General features: G+C 39.1%; 1 long non-coding RNA gene across 1 annotated transcript in view; it reads left to right on the top strand.

Annotated features, from left to right (window-relative positions):
• LOC138991677 (uncharacterized) overlaps window positions 1-12,831 on the top strand; it is a 235,836-nt gene extending 223,005 nt beyond the window's left edge. Inside the window, exon 8 of the long non-coding RNA XR_011467548.1 lies at window positions 12,692-12,831. This is a non-coding gene — a long non-coding RNA (uncharacterized lncRNA). The remainder of the gene's footprint in view (window positions 1-12,691) is intronic.
• The last annotated feature ends 254 nt before the right edge of the window (window positions 12,832-13,085 follow it).

The following is a 13,085-nucleotide window of genomic DNA, read 5'->3' as shown; positions in this document are numbered from 1 at the left end:
TGTCCATAGGTGCATGGATTTATCTCTGGGCTTTCTGTTTTGTTCCATTGATCTATATGTCTGTCTTTGTGCCAGTACCATACTGTCTTGATGACTGTGGCTTTGTAGTAGAGCCTGAAGTCAGGCAGGTTGATTCCTCCATTTCCATTCTTCTTTCTCTAGATTGCTTTGGCTATTCGAAGTTTTTTGTATTTCCATACAAATTGTGAAATTATTTGTTCTAGCTCTGTGAAAATACCATTGGTAGCTTGATAAGGATTGCATTGAATCTATAGATTGCTTTGGGTAGTATACTCATTTTCACTATATTGATTCTTCTGATCCATGAACACGGTATATTTTTCCATCTATTAGTGTCCTCTTTGATTTCCTTCACCAGTGTTTTATAGTTTTCTATATATAGGTCTTTTGTTTCTTTAGGTAGATATATTTCTAAGTATTTTATTCTTTTTGTTGCAATGGTGAATGAAATTGTTTCCTTAGTTTCTCTTCCTGTTTTCTCATTGTTAGTACATAGATATGCAAGGGATTTTTGTGTGTTGATTTTATATCCTGCAACTTACTATATTCATTGATTAGCTCTAGTAATTTTCCGGTGGAGTCTTTAGGGTTTTCTATGTAGAGGATCATGCCATCTGCAAACAGTGAGAGTTTTACTTCTTCTTTTCCAATTTGGATTCCTTTTATTTCTTTTTCTGCTCTGAAAAAGAGCAGCAAAAGTGTTTTGCTGTGGCCAAAACTTCCAAAACTATGTTGAACAGTAGTGGTGAGAGTGGGCACCCTTGTCTTCTTCCTGACTTTAGGGAAAATGCTTTCAGTTTTTAACCATTGAGGATGTTTGCTGTGGGTTTGTCATATATAGCTTTTATTATGTTGAGGTAAGTTCCTTCTATCCCTGCTTTCTGGATGGTTTTGATCATAAATGGATGTTGAATTTTGTCAAAGGCTTTCTCTGCATCTATTGAGATAATCATATGGCTTTTATTTTTCAATTTGTTAATGTGGAGTATTACATTGATTGATTTCTGGATATTGAAGAATCCTTGCATCCCTGGGATAAAGCCCACTTGGTCATGGTGTATGATCTTTTTAATGTGTTGTTGGATTCTGATTGCTAGAATTTTGTTAGGGATTTTTGCATCTATGTTCATCAGTGATATTGGCCTGTAGTTTCTTTTTTTGTGGCATCTTTGTCATGTTTTAGTATTAGGGTGATGGTGGCCTAATAGAATGAGTTTGGAAGTTTACCTTCCTCTGCAATTTTCTGGAAGAGTTTGAGTAGGATAGGTGTCAGCTCTTCTCTAAATTTTTGGTAGAATTCAGCTGTGAAGCCATCTGGTCCTGGGCTTTTGTTTGCTGGAAGATTTCTGATTACAGTTTCAATTTCCATGTTTATGATGGGTCTGTTAAGATTTTCTATTTCTTCCTGGTTCAGTTTTGGAAAGTTGTACTTTTCTAAGAATTTGTCCATTTCTTCCACGTTGTCCATTTTATTGGCATATAATTGCTGATAGTAGTCTCTCATGATCCTTTGTATTTCTGTGTTGTCTGTTGTGATCTCTCCATTTTCGTTTCTAATTTTGTTGATTTGATTTTTCTCCCTTTGTTTCTTGATGAGTCTGGCTAATGGTTTGTCAATTTTATTTATCCTCTCAAAGAACCAGTTTTTGGCTTTGTTGATTTTTGCTATGGTCTCTTTTGTTTCTTTTGCATTTATTTCTGCCCTAATTTTTAAGATTTCTTTCCTTCTACTAGCCTAGGGTTCTTCATTTCTTCCTTTTCTAGTTGCTTTAGGTGTAGAGTTAGGTTATTTATTTGACTTTTTTCTTGTTTCTTGAGGTATGCCTGTATTGCTATGAACCTTCCCCTTAGCACTGCTTTTACAGTGTCCCACAGGTTTTGGGTTGTTGTGTTTTCATTTTCACTTGTTTCTATGCATATTTTGATTTCTTTTTTTATTTCTTCTGTGATTTGTTGGTTATTCAGCAGCATGTTGTTCAGCCTTCATATGTTGGAATTTTAAATAGTTTTCCTCCTGTAATTGAGATGTAATCTTACTGCATTGTGGTCAGAAAGATGCTTGGAATGATTTCAATTTTTTTGAATATACCAAGGCTAGATTTATGGCCCAGGATGTGATCTGTCCTGGAGAAGGTTCCATGTGTGCTTGAGAAAAAGGTGAAATCATTGTTTTGGGGTGAAATATCCTATAGATATCAATTATGTCTACTGGTCTATTGTATCATTTAAAGTTTGTGTTTCCTTGTTAATTTTCTATTTAGTTGATCTATCCATAGGTGTGAGTGGGGTATTAAACTCTCACACTATTATTGTGTTATTGTTAATTACCCCTTTAATTCTGTTATCATTTGTCTTACATATTGCGGTGCTACTATGTTGGGTGCATATATATTTTATTTTAATTGTTATATCTTCTTCTTGGATTGATCCTTTGATCATTATGTAGTGTCCTTCTTTGTCTCTTTTCCCAGCCTTTGTTTTAAAGTCTATTTTATCTGATATGAGGATTGCTACTCCTGCTTTCTTTTGGTCTCCATTTGCGTGGAATGTCTTTTTCCAGCCCTTCACTTTCAGTCTGTATGTGTCCCTTGTTTCGAGATGGGTCACTTGTAGACAACATATTAGGAGTCTTGTTTTTGTATCCATTCAGCCAGTCTTTGTCTTTTGGTTGAGGCATTCAACCCATTTACGTTTAAGGTAATTATTGATAAGTATGATCCTATTGCCATTTACTTTATTGTTTTGGGTTTGAGTTTATACACCCTTTTTGTGTTTCCTGTCTAGAGTAGATCCTTAGCATTTGTTGGAGAGCTGGTTTGGCAGTGCTAAATTCTCTCAGTTTTTGCTTGTCTGTAAAGCTTTTGATTTCTCCTTCATATTTGAATGAGATCCTTGGTGGGTACAGTAATCTGGGCTGTAGGTTATTTTCTTTCATCACTTTAAGTATGTCCTGCCATTCCCTCCTGGCCTGAAGAGTTTCTATTGAAAGATCAGCTGTTAGCCTTGTGGGAATCCCCTTGTGTGTTATTTGTTGTTTTTCCCTTGCTGCTTTTAATATTTGTTCTTTGTGTTTGATCTTTGTTAATTTGATTAATATGTGTCTTGGGGTGTTTTGCCTTGGGTTTATCCTGTTTGGGACTCTGTGTTTCTTGGACTTGGGTGATTATTTCCTTCCCCATTAGGGAAGTTTTCAACTATTACCTCCTCAAGTATTTTCTCATGGTCATTCTTTTTGTCTTCTTCTTCTAGGACTCCTATGATTTGAATGTTGGAGCGTTTAACATTGTCTCAAAGGTCTCTGAGATTGTCCTCATTTCTTTTAATTCGTTTTTCTTTTTTCCTCTCTGTTTCATTTATTTCTACCATTTTATCTTCTACATCACTTATCCTATGTTCTGCCTCCGTTATTCTACTATTTGTTGCCTCCAGAGTGTTTTTGATCTCATTTATTGCATTATTCATTATATATTGACTCTTTTTTATTTCTTCTAGGTCCTTGTTAAACTTTTCTTGAATCTTCTCAATCCTTGTCTCCAGGCTATTTATCTGTAACTCCATTTTGTTTTCAAGATTTTGGATCATTTTCACTATCATTATTTGGAATTCTTTATCAGGTAGATTCCCCATCTCTTCCTCTTTTGTTTGGTTTGGTGGGCATTCATCCTGTTGCTTTACCTGCTGGGTATTTCTCTGCCTCTTCATCTTGTTTATATTGCTTTGTTTGGGGTGGCCTTTCCGTATTCTGGCAGTTTGTGAAGTTCTCTTTATTGTGGAGTTTCTCGCTGTGGGTGGGGTTGGACAGGTGGCTTGTCAAGGCTTCCTGGTTAGGGAAGCTTGTGTCGGTGTTCTGGTGGGTGGAGCTGGATTTCTTCTCTCTGGAGTGCAATGAAGTCTCCAGTAATGAGTTATGTCAGTGGGTTTGAAGTGACTTTGGGCAGCCTGAATTGAAGCTCAGGGCTATGTTCCTATGTTGGTAGAGAATTTGTGTAGTATGTCTTGCTCTGGAACTTCTTGGCCCTTGGGTGGTGCTTGGTCTCAGAGTAGGTATGGAGGCGTTTGATGAGCTCCTGTCAATGTTCCCTGGAGTCAGGAGTTCTCTAGTGTTCTCAGGATTTAGACTTAAGCCTCCTGCCTCTGGTTTTCAGTCTTATTCTTACAGTAGCCTCAAGATTTCTCCATCTATATAGCACCAATGATAAAACATCTAGGTTAAAGAAGAAAAGTTTCTCCACAGTGAGGGACACCCAGAGAGGTTCACAGAGTTACATGGAGAAGAGAAGAGGGAGGAGGGTGATACAGGTGACCAGGAGGAGAAGAGGGGGAATCAAAAGAGGACATAGCAAGCTAGCCAGTAATCACTTCCCTGTGTGTTCTCCACAGTCTGGACCACTCAGAGATGTTCACAGAGTTACACAGAAGAGAAGAGGGAGGAAGGAGACAGAGGTGGCCAGGAGGATAAAGAGGGGAATCCAAAGGAGAAAGACAGATCCAGCCAGTAATCAGTTCCCTAAGTGTTCTCCACAGTCCAGACACACAAAGAGATTCACAGAGTTGGGTAGAGAAGAGAAGGGGGAGGGAGAAGATAGAGGTGATCTGGTGGAGAAAAAGGAGAGTCGAAGCAGGGGGAGAGCAGTCAAGCCAGTAATCTCACTCCCAAGTAAAAATGGGTACTGAAGATTGGATTCTTAAAGGTACAAAATTGATAACAAATGCCAAAAAGCAAAGATTAAAAATCTAGAGTAGAGGTTGGATTCTCCAAAATACAATATTAAAGGAAAAAAACAAAGTCACAAAAATTATAAAATATATATATATGAAGTTTGCTTTAAAAAACAGGGTCTTTTTTTTTTTCAAAGTAATAGTTGGTTATAAAAATGAAAATTAAAGGAGTAATAGAGGACTTAAAATAATTTTTTTTTAATTTAAAGAATGATAATAGTAAAAATATTCTAGGACTTTCTCTGGTGTTGTTGTGGACAGTGTGGGGTCAGTTCATTTTCAGGTAGTTCCTTGGTCCGGCTTATATTTCTCAAGATCTGTAGGCCCCTTCCTATGTAGTTGGTGCTAACTGCAGGGTTCTAATCTGTTGCACCTGTCACTTCCAGGGCAGTTCCCTCTGTTTTAGCTTCTTCTGTTTGCTGGTCTCTTCAGTGTCTAATTTCCACCCTGACCCAAGGGGGTGGTGATGGACACTTTTTTAGGCTCACTTGTTAAGTCGCGCTGTGGGGAGGGAGGACCACTGTGAACAAATAACACTGGCACGTGCTCACAGTGTCTCAGCCACCCTGGGTTTGCCCCCGCTCACAGCGTGTGTACTTTCGCTGTCTACCTTGCTTAGGCTCTAGGGTGCTCTGCGGGGAACTGTCTGAGGCCGGCCCTGGGCTGCATGCACCTCCCAGGTCTAAGCCGCTCGGGTTCAGGCACTCGGGTAGTCCTCAGAGGCACAGACTCAGTTGGGTCTGCATTTTGTGCCCTTCCCAGGTCTGAGTCGCTCACGTGGACCAGGTGTTTGGTGAGCATGGTCGCTGCGACTTATCGCCTCCCCCGCCCACGCCGCTCGGTTTTCTGGGTGTACAACCGGCGCACCTTCTCAGGTGGATGTCGACCGTCCAGAATCACAAGAAGTCTTGGTTAGCAATGAAGCCTGCTTGCAGTTTGGCAGATGATGCCTCTCTGGGGCCACGATTGCCCCCTTCTGGCTCTGGCTGCCCTCACCTGCCTGTCTCTGGCGGGGGATGGGCTGGTCCGCAGTTGGCTAGCTCTAGTCAGTCCTTTGTTCTGTGAGCGGGCCTGGCGGTGTCTTAGTTTAGGGCTTTTCGTGGGGTAGCTATCCCACAGTCTGGTTTGCTATCTCAAGTTAGTTCCCTCAGATTGTCCTCAGGGCGGCATTCAGGCCTGGTCCTTACTCTAAGCGATGCAGCCCGCGCCTCCGTGCCCAGCCCCAGCTTGCTAGTGGCTGATGCAGGCCTCTGGCTGCTTCTCCACTGGGAGTTACTGTTGGGCACGTAATCTGTGGGTTTTAATTAATTATTTATTTTTCCTCCCGGTTATGTTGCCCTCTGAGGTTCCAAGGCTTGCCACAGACTCACCAGTGAGAGTGTTTCCTGGTGTTTGGAAACTTCTCTCTTTTTTAAGACTCCCTACCTGGGAGCGATCTCCGTCCCTACCTTTTTTGTCTCTCTTTCTATCTTTTATCTTTTTTCCTACCTTCTTTCGAAGACAATGGGCTGCTTTTCTGGGTGCCTGATGTCCTTTGCCGGCATTCAGAAGTTGTTTTGTGGAATTTACTCAGCGTTCAAATGTTCTTTTGATGAATCTGTGGGGGAGAAAGTGGTCTCCCTGTCCTATGCCTCCGCCATCTTGGGACTGCCCCCCCCTCCCCCACCCACTTCTGTTTTCTAACAAAGGAAATAGACAAGTTCTATCATGGAAGATAGAAGATAATATTATTGTATGTATCTTACAGATGAGGGAAATGAGGCAAAGAGAGGTTAAATAACTTATCCATGGCCCACTAAGAGTAAGTAATGGAACCGGAATCCACAGCCAGGCTGTGTGTAATACTAATGACATCAACCACTACTTCTTATACTCCTTGGTACATTCATTTGCTTTCTTCTATCTTATCATCATAAAATGAATGCTCATGGGGGAAGGTCCTGCTACATTGATACCTATTATAGCCTTCCTAGTACTTGGTGATTTGAAAAAGTATCCAAAATCCACTCAAGATATAAAGGATTCAAAAGCATATGAAAAAAAAATGCCAATCTTGTTACAGATAAGCACTGTGGGAAAACACCAACTTTTTAAACCTAAGTCATAAATGCTTCACATTTCTCCATCCCTTTTCTTATTCTGTTCTATTTCCCTCATAGACGCTTTCCTTTGTTAAGTGAATATTTCTTGCTTACATTTTTAATACCACTCAAATATTATCTCAATTAAAAAAAAAATCTCCAGTGAACTCATCCTCCCCATAGGCTTGGTCACTCATGGGTGCTATCATAGCATTTTTTGCATACCTTTATAGCAACACTTAACTGTATTATGCTGAAACATATCAAGTCATCATTTTTATAGGTCAAGTTTGAATGTCAGCAAAATCGTATGGTTCAACCTAAATGTATTGTGTATATGTATACTCCACGAGATTCAGGGCTAGAAACCACGTGTACTTGTCTTTCTTTAATTTAGTGTCTAGATGTATGCTCAAAAAATGACTGCTGAGTTAAATGAATGTCAACACACCAGGGGCTATATTAAAAAATCTTAATCATTAACATCTAGTGCATGCACATCAACCAGTCAGAACAGATACTGGCCATAAACAACTGCTAACACTGCCCCCATTCTCTCATCTGCATATCTGCCAAGCCTATGCCAAGGATATACACAAGAATAAGACTTTTGGGTTGTAGTGAACCCCGAAATGGGATTCTAACCAACCGTATTCAGTGTTTAAACCTTCTCTTTAACAGTGTCTTTCTCAAGCAAGAATTCTTAATTCCTAATTCCCTCCTTTCCTATCAGATTAGCACCATGTTGACCCCACAGGTGGTCATTAGCAGGACACAACTGCTACTGAGACAACACCTCTCCCTTTCCCCTGCTACACTCACGGAATGCTCTGGATCTGTGTTTCTCATACCCTCAGATCTTACAAGCTACTTTAAAAAGTGGAAACATCAGAACTTCCCTAGTGGTCCAGTGGTTAAGAATCCACCTTCCAAAGCAGGAGATGTGGGTTTGATCCCTGGTCAGAAAACTAAGATCCCACATGCTACGGTGCAATTAAGCCTGTGCACCACCACTCCAGTACTCTTGCCTGGAAAATCCCATGGACGGAGGAGCCTGGTAGGCTGCAGTCCATGGGGTCGCTAAGAGTCGGGCATAACTGAGCGACTTCACTTTCACTTTTCACTTTCATGCACTGGAGAGGGAAATGGCAACCCACTCCAGTATTCTTGCCTGGAGAATCCCAGGGGCAGAGGAGCCTACTGGGCTGCCATCTATGGGGTCGCATAGAGTCGGACACAACTGAAGCGACTCAGCAGCAGTAGCAGCAGCAGCACCACCACAACTAGAGAGCCCAAGCACCGCCACAAAGATCCCGTGTGCCGCAAGTAAGACTCAATGCAGCCGAAATAAATAAATATTTTTAAAAAGTGGGAACATAGATTTGCCAACCTTTCACATTACTAAGTAAGAGCATTCAAAAATTAAGTCACATCTACTATCATCATGAAAAAAAAAATTGAAACACTAAAGAAGTAGGAGGTTGTACTATCAGGATAAATAATGCTACTATAATTAAGTTAAACCAATGACCTCTCTCTTTGTCTTTAACTGTAGTTTGTTTAATTGCATATTTTTGTAAGCTAAAAATGGGGAAATTTTATCATTAGTAAACATCACTTTTTTTTGCCTGAATTTTCCCCTGCAATTATAGCATATGCATAGAGAGACTTTTAAAATGGTAAATGATGCCTGAATTTTTTTAATGCTACTTTTGATTTACAGCTAAGTTTTTACATATTTATATGTCCATGACTTTTATTTACCAAGTTGGATTTGTTTTGATAGTCTATTTTAGTAGAAAATTAATGTAGCTGTAATTTTGCATGAAAAATAACATATATTTTCCTATACAGGTTTTTCTCATTTTAGCTAATGAAAATTCTGCCGATTAGGCACTGGGAAAGTATCTGTCAGTAGTTAATGCTAATAGAGACACCAGAGCATTCTCTCCACTATTAATCTGTGGATAATGGAAAGCCTATTTCTTAAGTACACACAGAAGAAAGAATAGAAAAAATACTGGCTATGACACCAAATGAATTGCCTTCCTCCCACACTACTGTGCCCTTATAACCTAGGGCATGTAGAGCAGGCTGGCAGCCATTGCATTACAGATTTAAAAGCGCTGGAATCTCTCGGTCCTGTAGTAGGTTGCCTGATGGATTGGTGAGTAATGTACTTGAAGAGTGCATTACTGGGCTCTAGACTAATGGCCACCTCTTGCCCATGGCTTTATGGTAGATCATTCATTGTGCTGCCTCATCAGCTTCCTGCCAGTCTGTATCTGGCATGAGCACTGGCTGTTCCAAAGCTGATTAATCCCCTAGGAATGAGTCCAACTGCAAATCTCACTGTGGATTACACAAAAGTGGGGATGTTCTAGTGCTATGGGGACAACACAATTGTTCTTTGAATTCAAGAATCCTCATTTTAGAAGATAAAATTAGTTCACCAATCAAGTATATGACCATCCATAGCAAATCTTATAAAAAGTAAGAAATTTCCAATAAAATGAACGCAATGAATGATGATTTCCAGGTTTTAAGTTTTACAAGGATGAAAATATCTTAAAGGGGATCTCGAGAATGTTAACTAGCAACATATAAGTCATCAGAGAAGATATCACATCACAACATAACTTTATATTGCATTTTTATTTAGCTTTTCTCTTTCTCAGATGTTTTGCTGGTTCCACAATTTTTAAAAGGTGAAAGGTCTGTAATTTCCACCTATAAAGTAATGTAGACTTTCCTCTGAAAGGCATATAATATTACCATAAATAGTAAAATTACTCTAAAGAATCACAAATGATATTTGTAGGCAGAATTTTATTCACTGGAAATGTGTGACAACATTTGCTGTTGATTTAGTACAGAAAATTATTATTTTTTAACAAAAAAGATCATTTCTGTATTGTCAAAGTAGAGGTCTACACAAATTACAGATTTCCTACATTGTTATGAATTATAATTAGCATGTGAAAAGAACAATAACTTAATAAATATCTTGGGTCATTGGTGCTTTAATAACCACAACATCATCATGTTTCTTCAAATTCAGTGTCTGGAAATTGAATGTGTAAAAAAAGACAAAAGAAACAAATAATAGAAGATCACATGTTCTGCTTTATTGACTATGCCAAAGCGTTTGACTGTGTGGATCACCTTAAACTGGAAAATTCTTCAGGAGATGGGAATACCAGACCACCTGACCTGCCTCTTGAGAAACCTATATGCAGGTCAGGAAGCAACAGTTAGAACTGGCCATGGAACAACAGACTGGTTCCAAATAGGAAAAGGAGTACGTCAAGGCTGTATATTGTCACCCTGCTTATTTAACTTATATGCAGAGTGCATCATGAGAAACGCTGGGCTGGAGGAAGCACAAGCTGGAATCAAGATTGCTGGAAGAAATATCAATAACGTCAGATATGCAGATGACACCACCCTTATGACAGAAAGTGAAGAGGAACTCAAAAGCCTCTTGATGAAAGTGAAAGAGGAGAGTGAAAAAGTTGGCTTAAAGCTCAGCATTCAGAAAACTAAGATCATGGCATCTGGTCCCATCACTTCATGGGAAATAGATGGGGAAACAGTAGAAACAGTGTCAGACTTTATTTTGGGGGGCTCCAAAATCACTGCAGATGGTGATTGCAGCCATGAAATTAGAAAACGCTTACTCCTTGGAAGGAAAGTTATGACCAACCTAAACAGCATATTAAAAAGCAGAGACATTACTTTGCCAACAAAGGTCTGTCTAGTCAAGGCTATGGTTTTTCTAGTAGTCATGTATGGATGTGAGAGTTGGACTGTGAAGAAAGCTGAGCACCGAAGAATTGATGCTTTTGAACTGTGGTGTTGGAGAAGACTCTTGAGAGTCCCTTGGACTGCAAGGAGATCCAACCAGTCCATTCTAAAGGAGACCAGTCCTGGGTGTTATTTGGAAGGAATGATGCTAAAGCTGAAACTCCAGTACTTTGGCCACCTCATGTGAAGAGTTGGAAAAGACTCATTGGAAAAGACTCTGATGCTGGGAGGGATTGGGAGCAGGAGGAGAAGGGGACGACAGAGATGGCTGGATGGCATCACCAGCTCGATGGACGTGAGTTTGGGTGAACTCCAGGAGTTGGTGATGGACAGGGAGGCCTGGCATGCTACAATTCATGGGGTCTCAAAGAGTCAGAGACGACTGAGTTACTGAACTGAACTGAACTGTGACTCAGAACTAAGAACAGCGTACAATTCTAGGAGAATTTGGAGGACAGGGAAGTCAATGATGACTGGAGAAAAAAGAAACTTCATGGAGGAGCTGACTCTAAAGTGGACTAGAATTTGGGCAAGCAATGGGGAGAGTGAGTATTCAGGTTAGTAAAATAGCAGGAGCAAAAGCACAGAAATGTTAAATTAGTATTATATAAATATTGGGCTGCCTAGTTGGCACTAGTGGTAAAGAACTTGCCAATGCAGGAGACATAAGAAATGCGGGTTTGATACCTGGGTCTTAAAGATCCCATGGAGGAGAGCGTTAACACCCACTCTAGTATTCTTGCCTGGAGAATCCCTTGGACAGAGGAACCTGGCAGGCTACAGTCCAAAGGGTTGCAAAAAGTCAGAAATGACTGAAGCGACTTAGCACACACAAATAAATATTAAGGACTAGAAAGAAGTAAAGCCTGACCAGGGCAGAGGATTTGGGTTTGGAAGTAGTAGAAAATAGAGTACACGCCGAGGGGACTTATGAATCTGGCAATGTGGTAGACTAAATTATCTAGAAATCCTCCTACAATCATCTAGTAATGCTAAACAGAATAGAATGTATTTCTTCTGGCATATATATCTTACTTTCTAGAAAAATGACAAAAATATTCAGGATTCAGAGATGAGCTAGACACTTATAACCAGAGTGATAAACATGTGAATTGAGGTTGTGGTTGCCCCAAGAAGTTGGATATGGTGGGATGTGGAAGTTGTTGGCCTTGGAAATCTAGAAGCTTGAGTTAACAGCCTTGAGTAGACTGAAGATGAGACCTTAAAGCCGAGGAGTTGGAACTAAACACTTGCTTCACACCTTATCCTTTAAAAGCTAGGACCTTTAAATCATTAAATGATATATCATTTTGAAAGGATAGATTAAGGGGAAAATACACCAACTGCACAGGGAAATGACAAGGAAGCTTGTCAGTCTTGGACTGAATTTTTTTTTAAGATTTTTTTACTTAAAATAATAACAATGATGTGCCATGTATGACTTTAGGAATACATGATAAATAGTACCTGCATGATCTGGTAATTCCCAAAGGCAGAAATTAATCAAAAAATGTGCCCTAGAACAGTAAAACACCTAGAGAAAACTAACACAAAACTCTTTGGGAGTATATTTTACAGATAAAAGCCATTAGCTCTTGATTCAATAATATATAATGCCAAAAGAAACTATCTACAACAAGTAGCAGTCATTAAACATAGTGTTGATACATAGCAGGATTAAACTCCCCATGTAGTCAATCCAACTTCTTTAGGAAAAAATTAGAGCCGACGGGGAGAGGTAATAATCAAAGAGATAATCATTCAGAATTTTCCAGTACAGATGTAAGGCATGAATCATCAGGTAGTATAATAAAACCTTAGTTTTATTTACTCCTTCCAAGATACTCTGTAGTGAAACTGCAGAATACCAAAGACTAAGAGGAAAATTTTTAAGCAATTAGAAATTTAGATCACTAATATCTACAGCAGATTTCACAATAGTAGCAGCAGAAAATAGAGGGTTTAATGCTACTGGAAAAAAAACAACAACCCTGTCAGTTTGAAATTCTATGTCCTTATAAATGTTTATTCAAGAGTGATGATTTTTTAAATGACATTTTCAGACAAATGAAAACTTGGAGTTTATCATTTACGTACCTTCACTGGAAAAAAAATTAAAGAATGTTCTTCAGAAGGAAGGGAGTTGAAGCCAGAAACAAGGTGAAGACAGGAAGAAGCAATGCTGAAAAAAGAAAATGACCAACATATAGGTAAATCTAAGTAATTTCTACTTATATAAGAAAATAATAAAAATAATATGTATTTTGGAGGGTACAAAAAAAGAGGAACTAAAAATAGTAATATAAAAAAAAAAAAAAAAAAAAAAAAAAAGGAACCGAGTCCTTTTATTTGTGGAGAGTGATTAGTTACAGACTCTTAATTCAAATGTATGTGTTCAAAAGATGAGAAGACAAGCAACCAAGTGAAAGGTACGGATTGGAAATAAGTAAGTAGCAA

This window comes from Bos mutus, chromosome 18 (genome assembly GCF_027580195.1).
Source record: "Bos mutus isolate GX-2022 chromosome 18, NWIPB_WYAK_1.1, whole genome shotgun sequence".
Lineage (NCBI taxonomy): Eukaryota > Metazoa > Chordata > Mammalia > Artiodactyla > Bovidae > Bos > Bos mutus.
The sequence above is the reverse complement of the archived record's forward strand: the minus strand, read 5'-3'. Positions and strand labels throughout refer to the sequence as shown.